The sequence below is a fragment of the Macadamia integrifolia genome, chromosome 11 (assembly GCF_013358625.1).
Source record: "Macadamia integrifolia cultivar HAES 741 chromosome 11, SCU_Mint_v3, whole genome shotgun sequence".
Taxonomy (NCBI): Eukaryota; Viridiplantae; Streptophyta; class Magnoliopsida; order Proteales; family Proteaceae; genus Macadamia; species Macadamia integrifolia.
Genome location: NC_056567.1, coordinates 1,100,085 through 1,110,852, shown reverse-complemented (window position 1 = coordinate 1,110,852; position 10,768 = coordinate 1,100,085). Strand labels below are relative to the sequence as shown.

The following is a 10,768-nucleotide window of genomic DNA, read 5'->3' as shown; positions in this document are numbered from 1 at the left end:
TAAAATCAGAGAGCGAGAGGACAAAAAAAAGGAGAAATTTTCAGATAGAGAGAAGTTTTATGATTTCTGCCCTCTTTTCCGTTGTGCCGCTGTCTAAGTGTAAGAGAAACTGAATATAGGCAATAGGTATGGGACTTTGACAAATACTTAATAAAATATTATTAAATGAAGAAAGAGAATATCACTTACAAGTTAAAACAGAGATGCATAAAGTAAGTAGAAGACCTTCAATAAATGTAGAGTTGAGTCATATTGACATACTCTCCTTAAGGTATTTGAACACCCCGTATTTGTATGCAACTGGGTTGACTTATGTCCTCACCTCCAAGATAAAACAACTCTCCAAACACTTAAGGTGCAACTCCAATAAGTGATTACAATAGGGAAAAATGAATGTAATACTCAGTATTTGTACAGTGTACAAAAGGTAGAAAAACAGAGAGTTTTAGGCAATACAAAGACTGTTTGTCTACAGAACACTAAGTAAATAATACTGGGGGAGAGCACTTTTACCCACAGTAAGTTTTCCAAAACATAACAAAGAACAAGCTCGTTTTGGACTTGTATATTATAGAAGAGAAGGTGTATGTACAAGTACAGGGGTATCTGTATATGTACAAGTACATGTCTGTATGGATACATATACATGTCTTATGCCAATGGCTGTGTATGAACTATTGTAAGTACGTATGAGTCTTTTCATGTAACACGTGACTGTACGTATGAGTCTTTTCATATATCCATTGGAACTTGAATTTGAAATTCAAAAATTCAAATTCGAATTTTGCATAAAAAGATACATCTCTTGACACCCACACCCATACCTAACCTCGGCCAGGGCTCGCGCAATTCAAAATCACCCCAAGAGACCCCACACACACATGAGAAGGGAGAGTTCATCTCCAAAAGGCTTGGACACTTAAGAAAATAATCCTACTTATATATCCCTTACACATTTCATCCAAAACCAATGTGGGACTAAAGCTTCAAAAAGTTACTTTAGCTCTTTTGCAAAAGCAAAAAATGGGGGAAAGGTTTTTAACATTTTTTGAAATTTTAAATATACTAAAGTAACATTTTATATTTTATAATATAAAATCCAGCACTAAGTTGCAGACATATGAGAAAACTAGAAAAAGAAAGGATTTTTAGGATAGAAAACCATGAAAAAAAAAAAATTTGGATGGAGAGAGATTTTTTGATTTCTAAACTTTTTTCGGCTGCAAGACTGTCCAAGTTGCAGAGTACATCATCTATGTCCCTCATTAGCCTCTATTTCTCATGGATGTAAGAGGGAGTAGAGGGACAGAGAGAGTCTATTGAGGGTTTGGAAGGGCCATTGGCGAAGAGGAAACAAGGAGTGTAATATATGGAAGGGAAAATGGGGTATACCACAAATTGGAGAGCTTAGGGCATCACCTTAGCCTGAGAAGCTAAATTGGAGAAAACCACGGACAAATTGGAGAGCTAAGGGCATCATCGCTTTCATATAAAGGGCATCAATCGCCGAAGAAGACCTTTGCTAGCTAGAGAAGACAGAATTGCAAGAAAACCTTCATCGCCGGAGAAGACAAAGAGTTCAGGATCAGATGTGAATGTAAATTTCCTAAACACGGAGTCTTTTGTTTTATGGAAGGTTGAAGACAATATAGAAGGGTATTGTGGGTATTACATAAAAAATAGCTCTACTTAATAGATGGACCTTGGAAAGCCTCACATGTGTTATGTTGGATGGATTTATTTTTAATAAACGAAATTCTAGGGGTGAATATAATTAGGTCAAACGTCGGGGCAGTATGTGTAAATTTCCCTTTATATATATATATTTTTTCTAATGCTTATTATGAGAAAAAAAAAAAGTGTTTATTGTATTGAAAAACCAATGTCGGTGGTGGATGTGGCATGGACCTCAAGACTTTTTATATATTTATCTTTTTCATTTGTTTGTCCTTTTGTTTCTACAGAGTTTTGTTGATAATTTGATTGTTGGGTTGCTCTGTCCTGTCTTGAATGTTCCTCGGCCAGTTGATGATCCGACTAGTTAAGCCCATGTTATCAACTTTAGTTTTTCTCGCAACTGTTCTTTTCTAAATTATTAGTTTACAAACTGTTTTGTAGGGATGAAAGGTTTTACCCATAGTTGAGATTTAAGTGGATTGGATACACATTGAATATGACTAGCTTGGATTTGATTGGATTTGGATATTTTATGATTTGGATGCGAATTAAATTTAGATATTTTATTGTCCATTTACATCTTTGACTTGTGATACAATTCACTCTTAATTAATTATGTCTCCCTCCGTTGTTTTAGCTTTTTTCTTCATTCCCTAACACTTGTCAAAACTTCAAGAATCACATGATCATTAGCTAGCTATTTTATTTTTCTATTATTAATTAGATATTTATTTAAATCAAAGAATTATTTTCTAAATTATTGGAATTCGAATCCAGATTCCCTTTGACCAAATATGAATATTCCTAGATGAATATAGATACAAATCAAATTCAAATTTTCTTGAATTTCTGTTTAGATCCTTATCACTTGGGTAATAATTTTTCTTACTTTTAAGTTCTATAGTCAATCAAAATAACTAGTGAAAATCAATGACTTATTGTTTTTGTTAATCAAGATGTTCAACTTGAGATCGTTCGTTTATCCACATAATCCTCAATTCGCCTTAACCGTGGTAATAACCCACCGATGAGTAAAATCAACGATGGTGATTGCTACCCACTATCAGAAAAATTAAAACCCCATAAGGAACGAGGACAAATGGACGATAGTGCATGCAAAAGTCAAAGAGAAAAGAAGAAAAAGTGAAGGAGTAATATTGAGGTTGTTCAACCAGTGAGGAACACACAAAGAAAGAAAAAGTGCAAGAGGAAAGGCAACCTGCTCTACACAACAATCACAGGTCTGCTAAGGAGCTAAAAATGGCTGAGCGCGCCGTCGCATCCCTTATAGTAAAACTGGGTTCTCTGGCACTAAAGGAAGCTAATTTCTTAGGTGAAGTAGAAACCCAAATCGTGTCTCTTCGTGATGAACTTGAGTGGATTAACTCCTTCCTAAGAGATGCTGATCAAAAGCGCAAAACATACAAAAGGGTAGACGTATTGGTGAACCAAGTCAGAAATCTGGCTTATGATGCTGAAGATATTATTGATTTGTTCGAGCTTGAAGTCGCGCAACAAATGCAAAGATATGTGGTGGAGTGGTGTATGTATTATCCCATAGATCTTTATACCTTATACAAGTTCGGCAATCAAATCGTGGACATCAAAAGGAAGATTGCAGAGATTTCAGCTAACAAATCTAAGTACGGGATTGAATATTTAGTCGCTGAAGAGACTTCGTCAACGGTTCGTTTGAATGATGGCTTACGACGGGAAGAAAGGAGAGCTCGCATAGAAGAGGAAGTTGATGTTGTTGGCTTTGAGGATGATATCAAAAAACTCACGGAGGTTTTGATAAGTAAAGAAGAGTCCCAGGAAAAGCAGCTTCGTATCGTTTCCATAGTCGGAATGGGTGGTTTAGGTAAAACCACTCTGGCTAAGAAAGTCTATAGTAAAGTCAAGAACACTTTTGATTCTTATGCATGGATTTATGTCTCCCAAGAATACAAAATGAGAGATCTTCTCTCTGAGGCCATAGCACAACTTATGATGCTAACGGACAAGAAGAAGCAGGAGTTAAAAAGGAAGAACGAGAATGATTTGAGAGAAATGCTCTTTCCTTACTTGAAAGAAAAGAGATGCGTGTTCGTATTCGATGATGTATGGAAGACAGAAGATTGGGATAGATTAAAAGTGGCATTTTCAGCTCATGATGAGCATGAGGGCAAGCATCAACGAGTGTTACTTACCACCCGTAATATGAAAGTAGCCCAACATGCTAACTCATTCACTACACATGAACTCAGACGTTTGAGTAATGATGATAGTTTTGAACTCTTCTCGCGAAAGGTCTTCCCATCCCAAGCGAAAGGTGAAGAAAGAAGCAGCTACTCCAAAAAATTGGATCGTCTTGGAAGGAAATTGGTTGCCAAGTGCGATGGATTACCACTAGCGATTGTGGTATTAGGAGGTCTTCTATCAACAAAGGAGAAAACACATACGGTGTGGTCCAAACTACTCAAAAGCGCGAATTGGCATCTTAATCAAGGCCCACAGCAATGTATTCACATATTAGCTACGAGTTATACTGACTTACCGTATTACTTGCAATCATGTTTTCTTTATTTTGGTCTTTTCCCGGAAGACCAAGAGATCCATTCTAACAAATTGATTCGGTTATGGGTTGCGGAGGGCTTTATACAAGAGAGAGGAGAAGAAACTATGGAAGATATTGCAGAGGAGTACCTAGAAGAGTTGATCGAAAGGAGCATGATCCAAGCTGAAATTAGGAGATCAGATGGAGGTGTACAAACATGTCGTGTCCATGATCTATGGCGGGAGTATGCAGTTTCAGAAGCCAAGAAAGATAAAGTTCTTGAAATCTGTGGGAATAACTGTATGACTTTTCTTAACATATTCCGTCGACTTGCGATCCATCCAAACTACGGTACGATCCATATATCTTCCACTCAGTACCATATTCATTCCTTCTTGTGCTTCAGTGATGACCTCGACAAAAAACTGTGGAAGGGTCTTTATGTTAAGTTCAACGTTCTTCGAGTATTAGATTTAGAGGATATACAAACTCTCCATAGTTTACCTGATGAAATTGGAGAGTTGGTTCTTCTGAAGTACTTGAATCTACGTAGAACCAACATACGAAAATTTCCAAATTCAATGAAAAAACTCTGCAATCTACAGACTTTAGATCTATCCACCACAGAAATCACTCACATACCCAAGGAAATATGGAAAATGAAGAAACTAAGACATCTATTTTGCTGCTTCTTTGAGTCTCCATCAAGTTTACGCAAATGCAAAGATAAGGTTGTAGATAGTTTTTCTCCTCCACCCAGAATTGATAAACTCAAGGATCTCCAAACGCTATGGCTAGATGCAGGCCGTTGGATAGAAGGTGGCCTTGACAAATTGACGAATCTAAGAGAACTTTGGATACGTGGAGATTTGAGGTTGCATACAAAGGCATTAGAGAAATCAATTGTTGAATTGAAAAGTCTTAGGGTGTTACGCTTAATATTGGACCCAAAAGTTCCTTTGTCTCAAGACTCAGATCCTCTCGAACATGTCCCAGATCCTCTCGAACATGCCAATGTGTCGCCACATCCGCTGGCTAAGCGGCATTTCAGATACGTGTCCAAGTGCTGTCAGCCGTCAAATGCACTCTCCAATACTGAAGAGGATCCATGTGCCTTACTAGTCCCTTCGCCTCTTGTTTCATTCTCAGACCATGAGCATCTCTATTATATGAACTTGGAAGGACCCCTAAAGAAGATACCTGATGACCCAAAGGATTTTCCACCATTTCTCAAAGAGTTGCGATTGAAAAGATCCCATTTATAGCAAGAAGACAAACCGATGGAAAAACTAATGAAGCTACCGAACTTGAAGATTCTCAGATTAGAAGTGGAGTCATTTGAAGGAAAGGTAATGATTTGTTCTCCAGGAGGTTTTGCTAAACTCCAAAATTTGGAACTTTTCTCATTAGATGAGTTGGAGTGTTTGACGGTGGAGGAAGGAGCCTTCCCATGCCTTGAAGTTTTGACTATCGACGACTGCAAACAATTAAAGATGCTTCCAGATAAGCTGCTGCACGTTACTACCCTCAAAGAGCTCAACATACGTGGCATGCCAGAGAGATTCAATACTAGCGTCCAAAGCAACAAGGGAGTGGATTGGAAAAGGATCAAGCTCACCATTTCCCGTAATTACAAGTAAATTTTCTATCCCATCTTAAATCAGGAATACTCATGCTTTCTCTCTTCTTCATTTCTAGTTTCACCACCCTCCTCCCCTCCCCCTTTTTCTTTTTTTCGACAAGTATTCAGGCCTTTAATTTAATTAGTGCCGTGGATTTATACTACTCCCACAATTGTATGGATTGGATCATACCTGGATTAAATGAGAACCATTCAATTTCCACCGAAAGTAGTGAAGAACACTAAAAATGGTGGATTTACAAGAATAGTCTCTCCCCTACCCCTCTATTTTGTGAACGGATCAAGTTCACGTACGAGAATGTTCTCGTACATTCCTGATCCGTGGATATAGAATCTATTAAATGAAGAGAGAGAAAATTGATTCTATATCCATGAACCATGACCATTCTTGGACGTGAACCTTCTTTTTTTTTTTACCTAAAAAGTTTCACACCTTCACCCTCTTTTTAAAGGTCACATTCTCTCTCTCTCTCTCTCTCTCTCTCTCTCTCTCTCACACACACACACATGTATGAAAGTAATTTAAATACACAGAATCCTCTCACCCCACCTATTCCCCCCTTTATTTGATTTCTGTTCAATGCCTACTTTCACTAGTGGCAGTTTTGAACACCGAATAAAAGAGGCAGATTGGGTATCAGTAATTTTTATTAACAAACAAATTTGTGAATTATGGCTATACAGGGAGTCCACAGAAGGCAGGGATCAGGGGATTGCAACAAGAGCTTGATAGAACAATGCAAATGGGAATGAAGCAGGCACATTAAGACATATGGTCAGATTCTCAAGAGCTAGTGAATTGGTTGAAGGTGGCCATGTGAACTTTTATTTCTCCCTCCCATTTGACTTACGGACTCTTTTAAAACAATTTCTATCTGTAAACAAATTATTAAATAGGATAGATTTTATATGGGTGTGGCAGATAGATTAGAAATACATGCTAGATTGATTAATCAGTGTGGGATTCACTTTAGAACAATTAGAATCCAAAATTTCAAAGTTCTAATCATATTTAGGGAAAAAGATCCCTATATGGTCGTGCGTCCCTACACCAGATAAAGGGGTGCAAAAAAAAAGCCACTCTGCCATTTTTTTTTTTTTTTTTTTGATCGGCAAAAGAAAAACTAGATTAGATAATAGAAAGCTTAGTACATGGTCCCTTAGTTATGTAATTAGGAGTCCTAGTAATTAGCATACTATATGCCATAGCTTTGAGTTGTCCTAATAGATTATGGTTATTAATATTACAGAACCTGAGATAATTGAGATAGAAGTCCAATTCATGGCACATCATGATTAAAGTTTGTGGCCATAAGTCTACTAAATATTTAAACTGCTTCTCAAGCAATATTCTGATCTCCTTTGCGTCGCTCTCAATGCTGTCTACCTTCCATCCAGCTGTTCTCGCCCATTCCAATCACTTGAGAAGTCCTAATGCTTCTGCTTCACCGCGGTTTCCTGTCAAAACATAGTTAGATTCTCATAAGGTTTCATTGTTTTGATACAGTAGAGCAATAGCCCAAGCCACTCTGCCACTTGGTTTAATGCATGTGCAGCTCTCTTATTTGGTCTCTGCACTAGCAAAATGGCCAAGTGACCAGGTCGCGATCCCTAACCCTAATATTAAATGCCATAAAACTTGATCCCATGACTATGGAAAGCCATGGCCAAATGGTAGTTTACAGGTCAATCTTAATGTTGAATGAGAAGAGGGGATTCATCAGACATTGTGTACCACATAATATTGAGCTATGAAACTTGATCCTCTTCTCCTTGAACTTAAGAGTTTAGAATAGATGGGGATATTAATTTGTATTTTTCTTGGATATTATATCTTGGATATTATATACTTTGCTTTTAATTTTTGGAGGCAAACATTTTAGGTAACATTTTAGCTTTGTTCCAAACTAGAGATTCCCTCAAAATACCTTGGCATGGAAATCTTCAAAGGCAGAGTAAAAAATCAATATATGATGCCTACCCTGGATAAGATCAGAGGCCGTTTATCAGGCTGGAAAGGAAAGACCCTTTCAATGGCTGGTCGAGTTCAGCTAGTTCGATTAGTTATATCAAGTATGCCAGTGCACAATTTCTCAATCTATTGGTGGTCGTCTACCATGATCACGCAAATGGAGAAGTGGATGATAAACCTTATTTGGTTAGGAGACATTGACACTGCAAAAGCTATGACTGTCAAATGGGATCAGGTTTGCAAACCTATTGATGAAGGAGGTTTGGGGATTCGCAGGATGAGAGATGTAAATATTTCCTTGTTTGCTAAGCAGGCATGGAACATAAAGCACGGGGAATCAAATTCTTCAAACTTCCTTAAGGCTCATTTTCTGTCAAAAGGGCAGCCTAAAGAATTTCTTAGACCTTCTTCAATCTGGCCTGGAATCCACAGAGTGTAATCTTTCATATCTAGCAGAGAGAGATGTATCATAGGGAACGGGAAAAAATTAGCCTCTGGAATGACATTTGGATGGGGGAAGCATCCATAGTGGAAGTCTGTGGCAGTTCTCTCTCACTGCTCATCAATTCAAAGACCACGGTCTCTGAAATAATTTTAGACGGCAGATGGAAAATTCCCGAAGTTCACTTTGAAGCCCTTAAGAAGGTTTTCTCTAATGCAATAAGCATTCCTCAGGTTGACATGGAAGATCGCTGCATCTGGAGTGGGACTTCCTCTGGTGTTTTTTCTTCCTTCTCTGCTTGGAATGAAATAAGAAAGAGAAATCCCAAGATTCCGTGGCTATCTATAGTTTGGAACAAAGCTCTTGAGCACCGTCAATCAGTTTTTGGGTGGCGATTGATGCATAGAAAACTTCCTACAGATGATATAATTGCCCTTAAATGCATCCCCCTAGCGTCTAAGTGTTGTCTCTGTGGATTAGATGCTGAATCCTTCAATCACGTCTTCCTATTCTGCTCTTTCTCTATGGAAATTTGGAAAAAATATTTGGAGCGCTTGGTACAACTTGGCCTAGGCCAGTTGACCTTCATCACTTATCCCAGTGGTGGATTAGGAAAAGAAAAACTCTAGCGATGAAAAATGCTTGGACCATATTTGGAGGGAGCGAAACACTAGATACCATGATGGCACGCATCACTCTTTCATTCAGATTTATGGAAAAATTTTGCACGACCTTCAAGACGCAGAATGTGGCTTTCAGGACACCAATTCAACCTGAAAAAACGCTGGATATTTTTTCCTAGTTCGCCTTTAGTATATTGTAATTGAAATTCTTTTTCCCTGCTGATGGCCATGCCAAAGGTGGGGTAAAAAAAAATCTCATTTGATGCCTTTGTATTGTTTTTATTCAATAAAATCACTTTGAGCCTATAGCAAAAAAAAAAAAAAAAATGTGTGTATATTTCTGCTCTCTGTCTCTATGTTTTCAAATCTAAACATATTTGGACATAATGAACAATTTCCATATTTTATGGTTTGGGAGAACAAAAGAACTACCGAAGAGGTGAGGATTGCATAAGACGGTTGATACGAACCCAACAAGCTTAAGCAATGCATGAGCCACATTTAGTTATTATATGTTAGTGGGGTACTGTTGGTACCCAATTTTTACAAATCTGGCTTACAAGGCAATCGGCCAATAAATCGATGTTGATTTATTGATCGATGATTGTGCTAAGGAGTTGACCGGTAATCATGTTGGCCAAAAACTATGACATTGTATTAAGGAGTTGATCGGTCTGAATAACCATCAGGTTGATCGTGCAAACTGATCGAATAAGGTCAGATGACTTATCATGACATTTTACGGTCAGCTAACTGATTGTGACATATTACGGTCAACTGACTGATTGTGGCATTTTACGGTTAGCTGACTGTTGTGACTTTTTACGATTAGCTAACCGATTGTGATTTTCTATGGTCAAACGAATTTTTACCGTCAGCTGACTGAGTGTGATTTTCTATGATCAGTTGATCGTTATAACTTTTTACGATCAACTAACGATTTTGAATTTTTGGCCAGCTTGACCGATCGACAATCAACATAGTTCGTACAAATGTGGGTTAGTTTCAGAGAAGTTACAAACATATGGCTGAAGTGGTTAAGGCAGTTACAACCAATTAAGGGAGTATACTTCCAGTAACTACCCCATTAAGGACGTGGCACATGGGTTCTCGCAGTTACGAAACTGCCAAGAGAGCAGGATCTTGCAAATAAAACTATAAAAAGAACTATGGTGGAAGAAAGAGGGCATCATCAACAGATCAAACAACTCAAATATCATGTCTATCTTTCATTCCATTCTTTGATCTTTCATGTTTTAGATTAGCATTTTCCTTTGAAGTCATGTACTTCCTTCAACTCATGTACTTCATTTCATAGTGTAACGATCACATCACTGTTATGTTTAGCATCAATAGAGATACATATCACATTTTTAGTATGTCTAATAACAACAGAGACAACATATCTTGTTTCTGGTATGTTTTACATCAACAGACAACAGCAGATCATATTTTTGGTATATTGAATATCAATAGAGACAAGATTACATTTTCCCCTTGTCTATGAGTTACTATCATTTGTTTTCATCTTTTTTAATCCTTGCATCACATTTTTGCAAAGAACATTAAAAGTCCTTGGAGCGATTGAGGCAAGAAGAGAGCCCAAGTCGCTTGATTGAAGTCAGATCTACTATTGAATCCGATCAAGAAGGATTATGGCGTGCCTGCACATACACCAGTATGGTCAGCTGACCATGACCTAGGGAAGGATTTTGTTGCCAAGCAGGTACATAATAGTGGGTTAGAAGTTATATGTTTAGTTATTTAAAGTGAGTTACTGTGTTAGTTATTTACAGTGTAGTATGTAGTTAGTTGGGGGGGGGGTTAGTGTTGTGAATCATGGGTTACTGTTTCCATGATCATGTGGTGGTCCGTT

At 37.8% G+C, this 10,768-nt stretch overlaps 1 pseudogene; it reads left to right on the top strand.

Annotated features, from left to right (window-relative positions):
• Positions 1-2,937: 2,937 nt before the first annotated feature.
• LOC122093870 lies at positions 2,938-6,834 on the top strand (annotated as a pseudogene).
• Positions 6,835-10,768: the final 3,934 nt, after the last annotated feature.